Below are 6,000 nucleotides of genomic sequence, written 5' to 3' on the forward strand. Positions count from 1 at the left end.
GGGGAAACCTTGAACCGGTTGCCAGCCAATCGCAGGGCACGCAGAGACAAACAACCATCCGCGCTCACACTCACACCTCGGGACAATTTGGAGTGTCGAATCAGCCTGCCATGCATGTTTTTGGAATGTGGGAGGAAACCGGAGTACCCGGAGAAAACCCACCCAGGCACGGGGAGAACACGCAAACTCCACACAGGAAGGCTGGAATTGAACCCGGTACCTCTGCACTGTGCGATCGACGGAGCCATAAAGATGCTTGCCGTAAATTGACTTGTAATTTTTTTTTTTTTTGTCTCGCTGTTAAGTAATGAGACACCTTCTAATTGTCACGTTGTCATATTTGTCTGCAGACTTTCAACACGGACGCCGTTTCGCTGTATTCTTTAACCCACGTTTACTGGATGATGCAACATCGTAAATTGGCCGATTGCTGAGGAGCTTCGAATCCAGCCGCCAGGTTGTCCTTTGAGAGTGGAAAATCTCCCTCCTTGTATTTGACTCAAGTAGAAATAATAGAAACCTCCTCCGAGCGGTCAAAAAGCCTCCGCAAAAGTTCCTTTTGCACAGCTGCTCAGGAGTTACTTGCCTTTCCTCACACTGTTTTGCATATTTAGCCTCCCCACCTGCCCACGTCGATGTTAATGCACTCCCACACAAACAGATCAGTGTGAACAGGGCAAATATATTCCATTCTTCATCTCGTTCTCTCTCTTTTGCGCCATCTCCCGCCGGCTCTCGTTTCTCACCTTTTCCCTTTGACAACACACTCCGCGTCCTTGCACAGATTTGTCCAGGTGCACCGAGTCTTTTTCTTTCTGACTTTCCGACGTCTCGAGAGTGCCGGATCAGCTGAAATAGGAGCCATTCTTTAAATCCCGCTGTATCTCCCCTCGCACATATCGATGTAGCCAGATCTCCCGACAGCGGGCGCATCTGGGGCTTCCGGGAGCGTCTCCGGGGACCGTTGCAGCCAGCGGACTATAGCCGCAAAAGACTGGTGGGTTTAGTGCGATTCCACTGGGAGGGGATTTGCCAAGCAAGTTCAAGTAAAGGTAGATGGCTATCTAGGTCCATGTTCTATTTCCAATTGGTTGTAAGTTATCTGTAGAAATACTGGAAGGGCTCGGGTACAGATTGACACGCCAATTTTGTGAGCAGAGGGAACCTCACTTTGTTCCGACGTCCGCCAGCCTGTGTTGTAAGTACCGATGCGTTTGAATGATGTCGTATGCTAGAATGGCACGTAATGGGAGCCACAACAACCGCTACAGCTCGACAGGTGTGGCAATGTATCGGCATAAGACAAAGGAAAGCAGCGGACAGTGACTGGAGGGAGGTTCCACAGGACGGCAGAATTTGCGTGAGTGAATCTTCAACGGTACAAGCGTCCGAAAAGTGTTTTTTCTCCGCAGGGTGTCTGGGCTCTCCCTTAGAGATAAGGTGAGAAGCTAGGTCATCTGGGAGGGGCTCGGAGTCGAGCCGCTTCTCCTCCATATCGAGAGGAGCCAGATGAGGTGGCTCGGGTATCTGATTAGGATGCTCCTGGGCACCTCCCTGGTGAGGTGTTCTGGGCATGTCCCACTGGCAGGAGACCCCGGGGACGACCCAGGACACACTGGAGAGACTATGTCACCCAGCTGGCCTGGGAATGCCTCGGGATCCACCGGGAAGAGCTAGAAGAAGTGGCTGGGGAGAGGGAAGACTGGGCTTCCCTACTAAAGCTGCTGCCCCCGCGACCCGACCCCGGATAAGCGGCGGAAAATGGATGGATGGATGGATGGATGGAATCTTCAACGGATTCACGAAGGCCGCTTTTAAATGTGGATGTGCTCGTGCGGCGTGCATCGAAAAAAGAAAATGACAATTGGTTGAAAATTGAATGCAGTTAAGTTCCCAGGGATGGCAGAATTAGCGCTCATGTGAGCATCTTCGGCTGACTCACTCGGACCCCTTTTTCATTCAAACATTCTCATAACGTCAATGAGAATCAGGTGGTGTTGGCTTGCGGTTAACATCTGCATTTTTTTTTTTTGAAAATGTTTAGCTTTGAACCGTAGGCCCGGGATCGAAAATCGAAAATCACCACATGTGGCTACCACTTACCGTCACTTTTTGTAATTGTTGAAAATGGTTAGGAACCAAACGGTGTCCTAAAAACCCAACTATACCTTTACATGGACTTGTTTGGTCCCCAGGCCACTCCTTTCCACTGTTCACTTTTTTTTTTAACCCAACTAAATCTTCCCTTTTTGTTTTTCTAAACTGAACAGATAACAACAAATCATTTGAAATGCCCACGCAACGGAGCCACCATAGCTTAGCGGATATGAGACACCAGAGTGGTGGACCTGAAGCTCTCATCGGACGTCAATAAATTTACCGGGCCAGAGTGGAAAGTGTTCAGTAAAAAGACTTAGGATGCACCGATACCAATACCAAAAATCCGTGCCAATATCGTACCTCTGTACAACATTGGAGCTTAATCTGTGATGTTCCGGAATAGTCCATAACGTGTAATAGGTCCAAACAGAATTCAGTAGTTGTGATGAGCCTCTCCTACCGTAATCGTTTTCAAATGAAACATTATGCTCTGATCCAGAAAAATAACTGGCTGTGTAATTGAAACGAAATAAAACCCTCACAGACCTTTCACAGCGCCGACTAAGTATGCACTTTTCAAACCTGAGATCTACATTGAGATTTTTTGAAGAAGAAGAAGAACGTTTCATAAGGTGAGGCCTTGAGCTTTAGAATCTGAGCAAAACGTCCTTGTCTGTTCCTGGAACATCCAAACTGTCACCGTCGCTGCCTTTGTTGCAAATGTCTGCATAGTGTGCTTCCCAGTCAGTGAGTTCAAGCCATTGTTGCGGTTTTCCAAGGTAGCTCGTATTAATTGTTCAAACGAGGCTTTGCAATAGTGATACGGCCGTTTACCTTAAAGCTGCGATACCGTTTCAAATGCTTAGGATCAGCTTTTTAAATCATAATGGTTGCTATACGGTGGGATATTTTTTAACCAACGAAATAAAATGGGGTAGCGTGGGCGTATTTCGGTGTTTCTAACGCTGCAGATGGGACACAATCGAATTTAATTACCCAGTATGCAGACTATGCAGGAGAGAGAAAAAAAAAAAAAAACGCCACATAGCCTTGCGAAGGTGGGCGACACTACGTTCAGTTTTGTCAGCTCTTGCATGCATTAAAATTCATTTTGGTTGTTGTTCACAATTTCCGATGAACAAGAACATTTTTTTTTTTGTGTGCATTTCTATATGAATTTTCTTACGGGTTACTAGAATGCTGTGAAATATTCCTGCTATTCCGTACCAAAGAAAACACCTTTCACAACGTCCTTTTATTCCTCCGGGCTCTTTAGTTAGGTCACCAGTTCTGCTTTACCCGGTCAAAACCGAGAACAGACAATTCTCATGGAGCAATACCGGCCGGGAAAGTCACAGACAAGGTCCCTTTGGCCTTTTCCTACCTCAACATTGCTCATTACTATCTTTCAAGACCAGGGAAATGTTATTCTTGGTGTTCGGCTGCGATGTTTTTCTGTTGGCCATGCGGCATGAAAAAAAGAAAGGCTCACATCTGTTGTCATGATGCACAAGGCTCGGTCAACAAAAGTTTAATCTCACTTGACGGAGAAACCAAAGTCTTCTTCCATGAGTTAAAGGGCAACTTCGTCTCTCACTGCACCAAATGTAAACACGGTATTCGGATTTCCAAAAAAAAAAAAAAATGTTTCGTGCATTTATTTCCCACAGCGAAAACAATCACGGGTGAGTTTGAGCCTATCCCAGATCCAAACTACTACTTGCCCTACAACACTTGCCACAATTTGTCACGCGTCTGCCACATAACCAGGAGAATATTTTTCCAGCAGCTTTTCCTCTCCTAAAAATCCGCCGCACTCTTCCCGTCCATGAGAACACACAGTGACAGATGTGTTTATTGCTTCTCTCGTCTATCCTTGGCATAGCCTCCTGCCATTAAATCAGCGACCGGCAAAGCAAAAAAAAAAAAAAATCCATGGAAGGGGAGCCTGACTGTAGACGTCTGAAAGACTCGCTCCATCCAAATTAAATTAGGATCACGGAGGAGCGCAGTCCAGGCGAGAGCGTCATTAGATCTCTCCGCAAAGTAAAGTAAAGGGGAGGCACGGTGGGGCCCGCTCGCCTTCATCTTTTTCGGACTTCGCAGAAGCATCGAGAGAAGACGGAAAATTGCCTGCAGTTGCCTTGATCTAAGAATGTTATGAACTCCTGTTTCCTTCGTTGCATTGAGCAGGCTAACTGAAGGAGTCGCGCCTTTGCGTTGTGTGGATATACCGTATTGGCCCGAATATAAGACGGTGTTTTTTTTCATTGAAATAAGACTGAAAAAGTGGGGGTCGTCTTATATTCGGGGTCTGGACATTATACTGATTCACAACGCTAGATGACGCCAGATATCATTGAAGTGAATGCTGAACTTGACTCACCAGGCCAAAGTGAACCACTGTCGCTGTCAGAATAAAAATAAAAATAGCAGTAGCACAAAGAAGAAAAATAAAAAATAGCGGTAAGAAAGAAAAGAGAAGAAAATAATAGAAGAGATAACAGAAAATGAAGAAACGTAGCGACAATCTGGAGAAAAGTGGGTCTAAGATTGGCCAGGTTAACCGGCAGCTGAGGAGAAGTTATGTTATTTACATTTCAAAAACCAGAAGCCATTCATTTATGAATGTGATTGCACTTTCGTTGACATAATTAAATGTTCAGATCTTAAGATTTGAATGAGGCAAAATAACATGCTTTTTCTCTCAAATATATTGTTCTAATCATTTGTTTCAGATGTACTGTAATTATTTTCTCTATAAAAATTAATTTGGTGTTCAAAAAGTCTTTTTTCAAACTTGAGTCTTGAAAAAGAGGGGGTCGTCTTATAATCAGGGCCGTCTTATATTCGGGCCAATACGATAGATTAACTTGCATTCGTTGACGACTTGTTCCACTTCTGCAAACAGCTGACTCGTTGAGACCGAAACAACAGAGCTGTCAGGACACAGTCAACACTCACGCGTAGAGGGGCTCCTTGGCTTTGGACAGTACGGACAAACGAGGTTTCAAGAGCACGTTGGTGATACACGCGGGAGCGTTCCGATTTATGGACAAATGGGGGGAGGAGTCTCTTCATCGCTTCTGACAAGTTCAATTCTCATTTGAATCCTGACACGTGATCAGTTGCTGGTCAGAGTTGCAATCAAAGTTTTGTTGATTGACTCGATAGACAGACAGTCTTCGCCAACCGGCAGTGGTGCACGAGGAAGTCAGAATGTCGGACGAGTGGTGTGCAAAGACGCAGCTGCGGCAACTGTGACAAGAGAGCGAGATGGGTGACAGACTGCGAGGGAGATGAAAGACCACGGGAGGGATACGGCGGAGGAAGAGGCGGCGGTATTAAAGTGAAGCTGAAAGCCGGTCAGAAACAAATGGAAATATGAGGTGATTGATATGCCCGTCATCACACTCTGATTTAGGGAAATATGTCTTGGAAAATAAGGGACGATCCGGGAGATTAGCGAGCGTTCCACAGCCGCATTTGGTCACCGGGAGATGAAGAGACACTTTGGCGCCGAGGGGAAGAGACAAAGACGTGTGGGAAGGAGAGGGCGGGTCGGCGATTGAAGTCGGTTTGAAACAGTTTTCAGGCGGGAGAGCTTCGTGGCGGGTGGGGAAAGAGGAGCGCGGTGTGAAAAAGATACAAGGTACCAGAGTTGGCGAGATAGAGATAGATGGGCCGGCCTGGAGAGAGACAGAGTTATCGGCCTCCATCGATCTGGCCGGCGGTTGCCAAATGGGGAGTGTAATGGTGGGTAATGATATGAGCCTGCAGAGGGAGAACAGCACATATGTGCACACAATGTGCGTGCGTGTGTGTGTGTGTGTGTGTGTGTGTGTGTGTGTGTGTGTGTGTGTGTGTGTGTGGCACCTCTGAGCCCACCGCGCTCACTTT

The sequence above is a fragment of the Hippocampus comes genome, unplaced genomic scaffold (genome assembly GCF_001891065.2).
Source record: "Hippocampus comes isolate QL1 unplaced genomic scaffold, H_comes_QL1_v1.1 scaffold171, whole genome shotgun sequence".
NCBI classification, from domain to species: domain Eukaryota; kingdom Metazoa; phylum Chordata; class Actinopteri; order Syngnathiformes; family Syngnathidae; genus Hippocampus; species Hippocampus comes.